This window comes from Sprattus sprattus (genome assembly GCF_963457725.1).
Source record: "Sprattus sprattus genome assembly, chromosome: 13".
Lineage (NCBI taxonomy): Eukaryota > Metazoa > Chordata > Actinopteri > Clupeiformes > Clupeidae > Sprattus > Sprattus sprattus.
This window is the reverse complement of record NC_137911.1, coordinates 1,168,367-1,181,286: the sequence shown is the minus strand read 5'-3', so window position 1 is coordinate 1,181,286 and position 12,920 is coordinate 1,168,367.

The following is a 12,920-nucleotide window of genomic DNA, read 5'->3' as shown; positions in this document are numbered from 1 at the left end:
CTGGTCATTCACCCACGCCTCCAATTTCTAAGGCGGAACTCGAAATTCGTCGCCTAGAATTAAGAGAGAAGGAGATTGAATGGGAGCGTGAGAAATCACGACTTGATGGAGACAGACAGACAACTCGGGAGCGCGAGCGTATGGAACATGAATTTAAGATGAAGGACATGGAGTTGGCGAACGCCATTCGTTTAAAAGAGTTAGATATACAAGCTCGGGAAGCTGGTGTTAAAAGCCCAACTGATCAGTTCGATGTGGTTCGAAATGTTAGACTTGTCCCTCCGTTTAACGAGAAAGAAGTCGATAAGTTTTTCGCTCATTTCGAGCGGGTTGCCACAGTTCTGAAGTGGCCACTTGAAGCGTGGACCATGCTTTTGCAGAGTATTTTTGTTGGTAAAGCGCAGCAGGCGTATTCTTCTTTGCCTTTAGCAGATGCTGCTGACTACCAGAAGGTGAAGCAAGCGGTATTGCGAATTTATTCACTTGTTCCCGAAGCGTACAGGCAGAATTACCGCAACTATAAAAAACCTGACTCTCTCACTCATGTGGAATTTATGCGTGAGAAAGAGTTCCTGTGTGATCGTTGGCTTAATTCGCAGCAGGTGACTACATTTGAAGGCCTTCGTGATCTCCTCATTCTGGAAGATTTTAAAAATTGTCTTTCCCGGACTGTAGCCATGTATGTCAGTGAGCACAAAGACATAACACCGTCCAGTGCAGCAGTGCTGGCTGATGAATACGTGCTGGCACACAAGGGTGCAATCTCCTGTCCTGTCTCGTCTCAGAGCAATATGCCTCAAACGGGGTTTCGGCCTCCTAGGGAAACTGTGGGTGAGAATCATCAAGCTGATGAGAAACGAGTGACTCGTCCAACAGATTCAATGTATTGTGCGTATTGCAAAAAGCCAGGACATGTACTGTCGGAGTGCTATACATTGCAGCGGAAAAATAGATTTCAGTACACTGTTTCTCCCCATGCTGACTCTAATGCTGGCACTGGTTCCCCACATGCTGGCTCTAACGTAGGCCTCTGTGTTTCCACCCGTCCGACGTCTCGGAAAGACGAGGATAATTGTCAGATTTTTGCTCCGTTCATTACGGACGGCGTTGTCACTTTGCCGTGTGAGCCTGGTAGGCAGGTGCCTATTAGGATACTGCGTGACACTGCTGCCTCGCATAGTTTTATTTTGAAGCATGTCCTGCCCTTTAGTGACCAGTCGTGCACTGGCGAGGAGGTGCTCGTACAGGGGTTCGAAATGGGCTCTGTTAATGTTCCCCTTCACAACGTTTCGCTCATGTCTGATTTGGTTACCGGTGATTTTAAAGTGGGTGTACGTCCTTCTCTTCCAATTGAAAACGTGCATTTGCTACTGGGAAATGATATTATGGGAGATGTTGTGTTTTCTAGCCCTGTTCTGACTAACTCTCCCGTTTCTGACGGGTCAGGTGTTAAGGTTCCGGAAGTTTTGCACACTAGTGTTGTTGCGTGCGCGGTGGCGCATAAAGCCGAACAGGCTTCTGTTAGCCAAAGCAATGATGAGTTCGTTGATTGTAGCGAAACTTTCATTGCTCATCCCTTGTCTGGTACTAGTGGGGAAAAGACATCTAAATCTGCTCCACTATTTCTGGTTCCTGGCGGTCCTACACTGTCTCTCAGTCGCCAACGGCTTCTACTCGAACAGAGTAAAGACTCTTCTCTCTCTTCTCTACGTACTGAAGCGGTGTCTCAGAAAGACATTGAGTCTGCCCCGCAGGGTTGCCTTAGTCAAGAGGGAGTCTTGATGCGCAAGTGGAGACCACTGACGGCCTCGGCGGGTGACGTCTGGCGTGTTTTGGTCGTAATAGTGGTGGGGTATTACAGGACATTATGTGCGAGTTTCTCTGCGATGGACAGTGCTTGCAGACCTCCTCAGCCCCAAGCGGTCTTTTGGTTGGCAGAGGAAAGTCAGTTGGCATTTGAGTCCGTCAAAGCTTTATTCACCACTGCTCCTGTGCTGGCTACCTCTAACTTTTCTTTTCCCTTTTCTCTCGCTGGGTACTCCAAGACGGGAAAGGAAGCCCTTGCGATTGTGATGGCTCTTCACAACACACAATCAACTCTTAAATCGTAACATTCATCACGTATGGCGACGTGGAACCGTGGTGGCAGAGGCGCTTCGTGCACATGGTTACAATTGCGCTTTTGAAGGCATATAAAATAAATACAAGTTTAAAAAAAAAATATATATATATATATATATATATATATATATATATATCATCTAAAAAAAATTAAAAAAAAAAAAAATGGTGTGTGTGTCGGTATATATATAGAAATTGTGGTTAAAATGCACTCTACAAATGTTTCTTTCAGCCTGTCTTCAGCTTATTTGGGGGTATAATTCAGATGATGGATGAGTATTTTCCATATTTATTCATTTTTGTAAATATTTATAAAGAGTGCAATGCTTTGTTTAACCCCCAATTTCTTTCTTAAAGGGTGGGGGTGTTACATAGTCCTGGGGTTCTATTGGCTTCCTGCTCTGGTCTATGCACCTTTTGCTGTAGGTGGAGACTGGGCGTGGTCCTGTAACGAGTGGGGGCAGGCCTACTAGGATAAAAGCCATCCAGGTTCCCAAGATGGGGGCTCGCTCTCGCCTCGCAAAAGAACAGACGCTGGCACACCCAATACTGTTGTCAATTGACTTTACTTGAACGCTCCGTTAACGTTGTTGATATTTTGGATCTTGTTTGTTTAGCACCGGGTGGTTATTTTCAGCACCTTATTAGTGGTTAGGTAGTTAGGGTAGGTAAGTAAGTTGGACTGCGGAAGACTCACTACTTGTTTTGCCTGTCCTGTGATTTGTACATCGGGCACGGGAGCCAGGCAAGTTCACACCATCAGAACAGCAAGCGTGAGGTTTTCTTTTTCTCTGTTTCCTTTCGATCTTATAACCACCCTGTTTGTGTATGGAATTGTGGCGTTTTCGTTTGTTCTAAGTAAATCTATAATTTTGTTAATCAAACCACACTGTGACTCCTTTTATGTTACTACTCCTGGTTGGGAAAACCTCACGAAACCTCACGAACCTCACCTACATCAACTATGCCACACAATTAAAGATTCAAAGATTCAAAAAGCTTTATTGTCTAGTAGTATGTTGCCATACTAGAAAATTGTCTTTTGACTGAAGGCTTGGAGGTGTGTGTGTGTGTGTGTGTGTGTGTGTGTGTGTGTGTGTGTGTGTGTGTGTGTGTGTGTGTGTGTGTGTGTGTGTTATTTGTGTGAGTTCTTCGAGGAATGAGTGTTCTGTGTGTGTATAGCTATGGGGATGAATGATTTTTTTGTAGATAGCTTTCCTGGCCAAAGGCATTCTGAATCTTCTGCCAGAAGGAAGTAGATCAAAACAAGGATGGAGTGGGTGGGAGGGATCTAAGAGGATGGAGTTGGTCTTCCTTCCCACTGCCTGGATATACAGATCCTCCAGCGCTTTCTGGTGTATTCCTATTAGCTTGCTTGCTTGCTTAGTTAATCTATTAAGTCTGCTTTTGCTTGCGTTTGTGAGGAAGCCGTACCAGGATGTAATGTTGCAAGTGATGATGGATTCCACCAGAGATGTCAATGTCTTTACTGACATTGAAGGTGTCTAGTTTCTTCAGGAGATACATACATTGTTGTCCCTTCTTGTAAACCCCATCTGCATGCTGGCTAAAGGACAGACGTTGGTCGATCTCTGTGCCAAGGTATTTGAACTTCACCACCTGTTCAACTACTTGTCCTTCCAGGGTCAAAGGTGAGGAAAGTGGATGTGGGGTGTTAGATGCCCTCCTCCTATGGCAACACAGTTCTTTGGTTTTGCTGATGTTCAACTGCAGTGAGCTTTCTTTGAACCACAGGGCCATTTCAGTGATATATTGGGTGTACTTGGACAGGGTGCTTTGATCTGTCAGTTTGGCCACCAAGGCCAGATCATCTGCATATTTAAATAGCTTGAATCCACTGATGTTGCATGTGATCTCATTGGTGTATATTGAGAACAAGATGGGAGACAAGACCCCTACCCTGTGGGACTCCAGTGTTAAGGATGATGTTGGACGATGTTACACCCTGGACCTTTACATGCTGGGGTCTGTCCTTTAAAAACTCCTTGATCCAAAGTGTCAGTGCTGGGTTGACCTGAAGCTGCTGAAGGCGATGCAGGAGTGTGTTGATGTTAACTGTATTAAATGCTGACGAGAAGTCCATGAATAAGATCCTGACCAAGGAGTTCTGGGAGTCCAGGTGCTTTGTGATGGTATCCAGTAGATGTAATGTAGCGTCCTCCACACCTCGTTTTGGCTTGTAGGCAAACTGCAGTGGATCCAGATTCTCGCCGATGGTGGTGGTGAGCTCTCCTGCAACAACGCTCTCCATGCATTTGCACAGGATAGAGGTGAGTGCCACTGGTCTGAAGTCATTCAGAGCTTTAGCCCGGGGCTTTTTGGGAACAGGGATGATGGTGGTCTCCTTCCACGCCCTGGGAACAAAACTGGCATCTAGGAAGAGCTGAAACATTTTCGTCATTACACCGCCCACACTCCTTCAGTATTCTGCCCTTCAGCCCATCTGGTCCAGGAGCTTTGGAGGAATGGAGATGGGAAAAGATGGATATAACCCGCTTCTCTTCTATGCAGATAGATTCTGGGGGCAGTGGTGGTCCGTCAGGGCCTTCAAGGCCTTCTCTGCTGGCCTAAACATCATCAGAAAATAAATGTAATAAAATAAATTCAATTTTAATATTTTCTTTTCATAAATATGTATTAAATTATTCCCCATAGTCCATTATCTTCATTTCATAGCTTCCAGCGTTGTTAATTTATGTTAGAGCTTTCATCCAATCATATTTCAGCTATCATGTGTTGCTACGCTACGAGGAATCTTCCCCGAGAACAGAAATCTTCCCTGAGGCCTTCAGAATTCACATTGAAGGCCCGTGTACATCTGATTGGTTATCACAACTGGCTGTTTCAGTTCATTTAAGTTGAATGAACTGAAACAGACAGTTGTGACAACCAATCAGATTTCGAGTTGGCGACACTGGGCCTTCTAGAAGGCCCGGAAGATTTATTTCCTCGCGTTGAACGTGACACGTAAACGTCCTTTGATTGGACACTGAGGCAGACCGGTGCAGTGCTTCAGTGCTCAGTTTAGCTGGCTAATGCGAAAACGACGTACATCGGTTTCAATGCTTATTATGCTAGTTGTTTCAATTGGTAAGACTAAATATAATAACATTAACCAACTCAAATAAACTAGTTTACACCAACTTGATAATTCCAGTTTTTGATACAATTACAACGCCATTTTCAAGACGGAACTTTCAAGAAAAACTGGATATCGTGAGGATGGGAAGTTTAATGAAACTGCTTTGCAGGTGGGACAATGCGATGTTTAGTGGACAAACTTGTTACAGCTCACGGCTACTTTCGGTGGACTTAATAAAACTTTGTAGACTAATCCCTGAAAATCGCCTTTTATTTTAAAGTTGTGACAGTAATATCCAAGCGATCGTAACTGAGAGTTTACTACTCTTAATGTATTGTTAATACGGGTGTATTGATTTTAAATGCTCCGGAAATATTAATAAAGTCTGTTGTACTCGACTATGTTAAGGTGATGCAATGCTCACTTATACTGCCTTTCTGTATAAATATAATGGTTCGAGAGCCATGGCGTCATCATAATGATGGTATTAGGAGGTGGATTTACACAGTTTAACATCGTGTAGGACATCGCTGAAGGCCTAGTCGTGAAATGCACGGACCGCCACTGTCTGGGGGGTATAGGAGAGTGACCATTTCCTCCATAGAGTCAGTGTTGTTGAATCTGGCATAGAAGGTGTTGAGTTCTTCAGCAAAGGCAGCAGGGTCTGGGCATTGTACTGCAGCAGTGTTATTATTCCTGCCCATCATGGTGTTTAGGCTCCTCCATGCATGCCTTATATCTCCACTGATGAACTTCTCCTCCATTTTGTTTTTGTAGTTGAGCTTGGCCAGCTTGGTCTTCTGCTTTAGCTCCTTTTTCAGCTCTTTAACTCTCTGCTGGTCACCCTGGATGAATGCAAACTTTTTTAAATTGAGACTGTTCTTAAGGTCTTTGGTTATCCATGGCTTATTGTTTGCAAAGATCTTAATTTGTTTGGTGGGAATAACACTATCAGCACATAATGTGACGTAAGAGCATATGGTTGCGTACAACAGGTTAAGGTCACTATTGCATTTCCTGAAGAATTCTTCCCAAACTGTAAGCTCAAAACATCCTTTCAGTCTTTGAATGGAGTCTACCTCCCATGCCATGACTGTTTGGGCCTGTACTTTTTGGGTCTTCAATTTTTGTCTGTACTTAGGCAGTAGTAGTATTACATTATGATCTGAGGACCCAAGGGCAGGGCAGGGCTTGGATACATATGCACCCGGGATGTTTCCAAAACATAAATTTAGCGTTTTATTCAGCCGTGTTGGCGTTGTTACATACTGTTCTAACTGTGGGAGAAGTGCGATGACGTCACAGGTGTTGAAATCTCCCATCAGAAACACGGGCTGGTCAGATGCCCTGGAAACGGCATTGTTATAACATTCTAAAATGCCAGGTAAGGCCAAAGCTGGGAATAGGCACAATTCGCGTAGGCGAGAGTCGCCATTTCGCTTCACGCGAATCAGGCACAATTCGCTTCACGCGAATCAGGCACAATTCGAGTGGGCGAGAGTCGCCACTTCGCTTCACGCGATTTGGCACTCCGCGAGTGGGTGAGACTCGCCACTTTGTGAATGAGGCGCTTCACTTGACTCGATCTGAATTGCACAGAGACGGGCATACAGTATGAGACATATAGGCTACGTTGTTGACAATTCTCACAAAGACACGCGATCTGAATTGCACAGAGACGGGCGCATATGAGACATATACGTTGTTGACTCACAAAGACAAAACAAATATCTACACGTAGCCTATAAACGTTGTTGAGACTCTTATTAAAGATTTTACTCATTCTCATGGTTGAAAGTCGGTAACAAAACAGAGACAAATAGCTACATGGTCAAGCAATGTCATTTCATGTCATTTATTTCAAAAACAAACAATCAGAGTGTAATAGCTCTGGTTCCAAGACACAAAAAAGCCAGGAACCAGGTCTGATGGCCCATCAACCTAGACAAAAGGCCAGGAGCCGCCTTGATGGTTCTAACCTGGTGCTGTGTAAACTACCTTGTGGGTGTTGAATTGTTTTGTTTTTTTGTTCAGCCACTTTACATTTTATAGTGTATTCATATCTATTTCTACTTATTTAAAATTGTTGTCCCTATTCATTGTATTTATGTCATATCATGCCTCTTACCTCATATTCATTGTACTTATATCATATCATGACTCTTACTTCATATTCATTGTACTTCCTGGAAGAAGTTGACAGACTGACAGAATGGTGTCAAAAAAACAACCTGACCCTGAATGTCAGAAAGACAAAAGAAATCATAGTCGACTTCAGGCGGCAAAAGGCAAACCCTCAACCCCTCATCATCAATGGTGAGGAAGTAGAGAGGACCTCCTGCTTTAAGTTCCTGGGGGTTATGCTCTCAGAGGACCTGAAATGGGTGATGAACACAACTGCCACAGTAAGGAAAGCACAACAGCGGCTCTACTTCTTGAGAATATTGAGGAAAAACAACCTGTCTCCCGAGCTGCTTAAGACTTTTTACCACTGCTGCATTGAAAGTGTGATCACTTACTGTATCACTGCATGGTACGTCAACTGCACAGAAAAGGACAGGAAATCCCTCAGTCGGGTCATAAGGTCTGCTGAGAGAATAGTTGGACTTCCACTGCCTCCCCTGGATGACATCTTTTGGACGCGCTGCCTCCGTCGAGCATGTGGCATTTTAAAGGATGAGACTCACCCCGCAAACCACCTCTTCACCCTGCTACCCTCTGGCAGGCGCTACCGGGCCACTACAGCCCGCACCTCCAGACTGCAGAACAGTTTCATCCCCAGGGCCATCACAGAACTTAATAATCACACTACACTCCTACCCTCCACCCAGCACAACTGCACTTTTGTTAGTGGTTGCATAAGCACATTTCGTTGTGTATCCAATGCACAATGACAAATAAAGTCTATTCTATTCTATTCTACTTATATATCTTATCATGTCTCTTACCTCATTCATAACCTCTATTGCTACCTTCACCTGTACCTGTATCATATCTGCGCTAATGACCAACTATTGCTGCCAATGTTACTACTGCTCATACCCCATATATCTTGTACTGTCATATCATACTGTATATATCCCATCTATTTATTTTTATATTACCACTATGCAGAATACTCTGCACTCTTCTGCTATGGTTCTTCTGGTTAGATTCCGCTGCATTGTACTTATACTGTACATATCATATCATGACTCTTACCTCATATTCATTTTACTTATATCTTATCATGTCTCTTACCTCATTCATAACTTCTATTGCTACCTGTACCTGTATCATATCTGCGCTAATGACCAACTATTGCTGCAAATGTTACAACTGCTCATACCCCATATATCTTGCGCTGTCATATCATACTGAATAAAAACGCTATACAATACATTATCTGTAAGGTTGTGAGTGTGCAGTGGTAATGTAAGTTGATATTGATATATTGATATATGTTTTTATTCAGTCACACACAGTAACAACAAACAAGTTCAACACAAATAATAATACATTCAAAGTGACTGAAAAGGCACAAGCTGAAGCATAATGCTTGTATTTAAGCCTGTCCTGTTTGACCAATTTAAGCTACCCATCAACATATGCATTTTTTTTTTTTTACAAGTAATACATGTAATGGAAATAAAAAAACAAATAAAATAATTGCCTCCAAAAAGTTAGTCACAAGAAGAGCAATGAAGCAAGATCCCAAATAAACAGCACAAAGTCCTGCATTATGGAGCCCTCAAAAATGGCTTTAGCTACCATCCCTTTGAAAACAAAAAATGTCTTACACTTTCTTAAGATTATGTTAGCATCATTCCATAATGAAATTCCAACAACAGATATACATCTCCTTTAAATTTATTTTTTGGCATTTGGTACAGTAAATTTACAGACATCTCTGAGATTATATGTTGTCTCTTGAAATGAGAAAAACCTTTGTTATTTTATAATATACCAGATCATTTAATTTCATAACAAATGATTTCATAAACAATGGGTGAGTGGGTGCATAATAATCAACCTTATTTATTATCCTTATGGCTCGTTTTTGTAAAATAATGATTTCATTGACAGTTGTTTTATATGTCAATCCCCAGACTTCCACACAATATGATATGTAGGGAAGTATAAGTGAACAGTAAATAATATGTAAGGCCTTATAGTTTAACATGCTTCTTGATTTGTACAAAATTGCTATCGTCTTAGAGATCTTTCCTTTGATATAATAAACATGTGGTTTCCATGTTAATTTATGGTCAATGACCACTCCTAGAAATGTTATCTCGGTCACTCGTCAGCATCACTTATTTATAATTTAATGTCCTTACCTATTTCTTTTCGATTTCCAAAGACCATGAATTAGTTTTTTTTTCTATTGAGTGACAATCTATTAACATCAAACCAGGTTTTGAGGATTTCTAAATCTCTTTCAATAGAAGTTTTGTTATTGTTGTTGTTAACGATCACGAGAATGAGTAAGATCTTTAATAATAGTCTCAACAACGTTTATAGGTTACGTGTAGCTATTTGTTTTGTCTTTGAATGAGTTGTCGTCTAGATCGCGTCCTAAGTGAAGCGCGCTTCATTCACAAAGTGGCGACTCTCGCCCACTCGAATTGTGCCTGATTCGCGTGAAGCGAAATGGCGACTCTCGCCCAGGCGAATTGTACCTGATCGCGTACCGGACCTTAGCTCAAAATGCGCTCTGCTGCCAGCGCGTTGTCAGGGCCAGGGACATAAACAAGAATTACTGTTATTTGAAATTCACGGGGAAGATAGTGGGGACGAAATTACACAGACAAGATTTCGTAGTGTCGTGAGCAGTGCATCTCACGAACTGTGAAGTTCGTTGCCCAACTGTCATTTACAACCGCAAAGACCACCTCCGACTGATTTCCCCGTTACTTCTTTGTCCCGGTCAAAGCGTATGAATGTAAAGCCATCCAAGCACACTGTAATGTCCTCAGTTAACCACGTTTCAGTGAAACAGAATAAACTTGCACTCCGATAATCTGAATCAAGCTTAACAAGTGCTGCAGGTTCATCCATCTTATTACGTAGCGATCGCACATTTGACAGAGTGAAAGCAGGTAGTGGTAGCTTACTTCCCCGTCTCCTGATCCTGTTCCTGATCCCTCCTCTCGCTCCTCTTTTCTTCCTTCTCTTCTTTATAAGCCGGTGTGTTGGTATGAGATCCATTTGTTCTGGTGACAAATCAACTGTTTTGCAAGCATATCGCAGCTCCAGAAGGTCCGCTCTGGTGTAGGTGCGTCTCGATGCCATTTGATGCGCGGTGACCCCAGCAGAGAAACTATCTTCATATTCCGTCGTGGATTGATGTTTTAAATCAATCGATGCAGAACTCTCACTATCCATACTTCACAAACGTATTGCACCAGTCTAACTGGACAAAACTTGAAAAAAAAGTCGCTATAATGTTTAAAAAAGCCTTCAATCACGAGTCGCTCAACAGAGGAGCGCCCCGCGTCAAACTATTGAACATGTTTCAATGTCACAGTATTGACATTCCTCTAAAGGGCAGGTATATGCCACATAACAGCACTGTGATGGTCAGATGACTGCAGTTTTGTCAAATCTTCATCTGAAAGACTGTTCTATGATCAGTTATAGCCCAAGGCTTTAATTAAGATGAGCTGAGAACGTTTTGTGAACACACACGAATGGTCCTCTGCCATTTCATGCTAGGTTAATGCCCTTATCATAAACTGCAGTGTTTATTAGTCATTCAAAAGCTTGAGGTACTAGACATGATCTGCACTCAAAAGCTTCTGACCACTTTTCAACAAAAGATTAGATCAGACAAGCAGTTTGGTCACTGATGATGTGAGCCCTGACTGAAACAGGGAGCACATTTTCAATCTGACTGCCTCCAGACAATGTCATCCAATCTACATGTTATCCCCACAAATCCAGTTGGTATGCACTTTATCTAATCGCAGTCACCAAGAATTCCCTTGTAATGTGAACATTCAAAATGTTATCTATGTGTCTTTTTTTCCTTCCTCTTTAGGATTTGTGGATAGAATTCCTGTAGGAAGAGAAGATAAAGTAAGGTAAACAAATGAACAAAGATACAGACTTATAGATGTGTGCTATCTGTACAGTATTATGATGACTTGATTACACATTTTGGAAATACTGCAATTAGATGTTAATATTTAAAGACGTTTAAACACTTTTGTATTCACTAATACAAAACTAGTATTTGAGTGGGTTCTCAACCATTTCAATCTTTTCAGCAATGGCTCATTTCGTTGTGGAAAACATATTGGTCAGGTACCAAAATATACGAAATATTACTATAAAGTAAATATATGTATAGTCTGAAAACACAACAGCACAAGAGTTAATTGTAATTATTAAAGCCATCTAGGCAGTGAGATTAGAGCTTTCTAATAAAGTATCCATCTATCTATCTATCTATCTATCTTCTACTGCTACACGTGCTCAATGCAGAACATTAATTTGTGTATACACCAATGAGCAATCATATATACGGTGGCATGAAAAAGTATTCGACAACCACCCTGAATGCCATCACCATTTTTGGCTTTACAGAAGAAGTCAGTTCTAGGGTGTGGTCTTTACCTTATACTCAGGTATGTGTCCATGCGGATGTTTCCAAAAGAATAGATCAGGTTAACAGATGAAAAGATGGTCTCTGCACACACCGGATGACGCTACAAAGATGACCTACTGAGGATGGGCAACTGAGTATGGGCTAAGCCTAAAACGTGTGTCTCTTGTTTGTTTTTGTCAATGTAATGTCCCTTAAGCCCTTTCGGCTTTTGTTGTTCAGTACAATACATCATCTTTTAAGCATCAGCCTGGTTTACAGAAGATAGATGTTTTCCGACACAGTATTTTCATTGTGATAACCTACTGTATGCTGTAGTATGAGTATTTCTATCTACTAACTTGTCTTTCTCCTTTTTGAAAGCATCATTGCTTGCAATGCCGATGGCTGCAAACTTTAATCACCACCATTTATAACTTACCGGTACCTGTACATATACAGTACTGTGCAAAGGTTTTAGGCAGGTGTGTCAAAATGCTGTTAACTAAGAATACTTTAAAAAAATGGAAGTGTTAACAGTTTATTTTCATAAATTAACAAAATGCTGTGAATGAACAGAAGATAAATCTAAGTCAAATCAATTTTGGTGTGACCACCCTTTGCCTTCAAAACAGCATCAATTCTACTAGGTACACTTGTACACAGTTTTTGAAGGAACATGGCTGGTAGGTTGTTCCAAACATCTTGGAGAACTAACCACAGATCTTCTGTGGATGTAGGCTTCCTGAAATCCTTTAGTCTCTTCATGTAATCCCAGACAGATGATGATGAGATCAGTGCTCTGTGGGGGCCATACCATCACTTCCAGGACTTGTTCTTCTTTACCCTGAAGATAGTTAATGACATTGGCTGTATGTTTGGGGTCGTTGTCCTGTTTAAGAATACATTTGGTGCCAATCATACGCCCCCCTCATGGTATTGCATGATGGATAAGTATCTGCCTGTATTTCTCAGCATTGAGAACACCATTAATCCTGACCAAATCTCCATTTACAGAAATGCAGCCCCAAACTTGCAAGGAACCTCAACCATGCTTGTTGCCTATCATTATTGTAAAGCTCTCCAGCCCTTCGGTGAACAAACTGCCTTTTTCTACAGCAAAATATT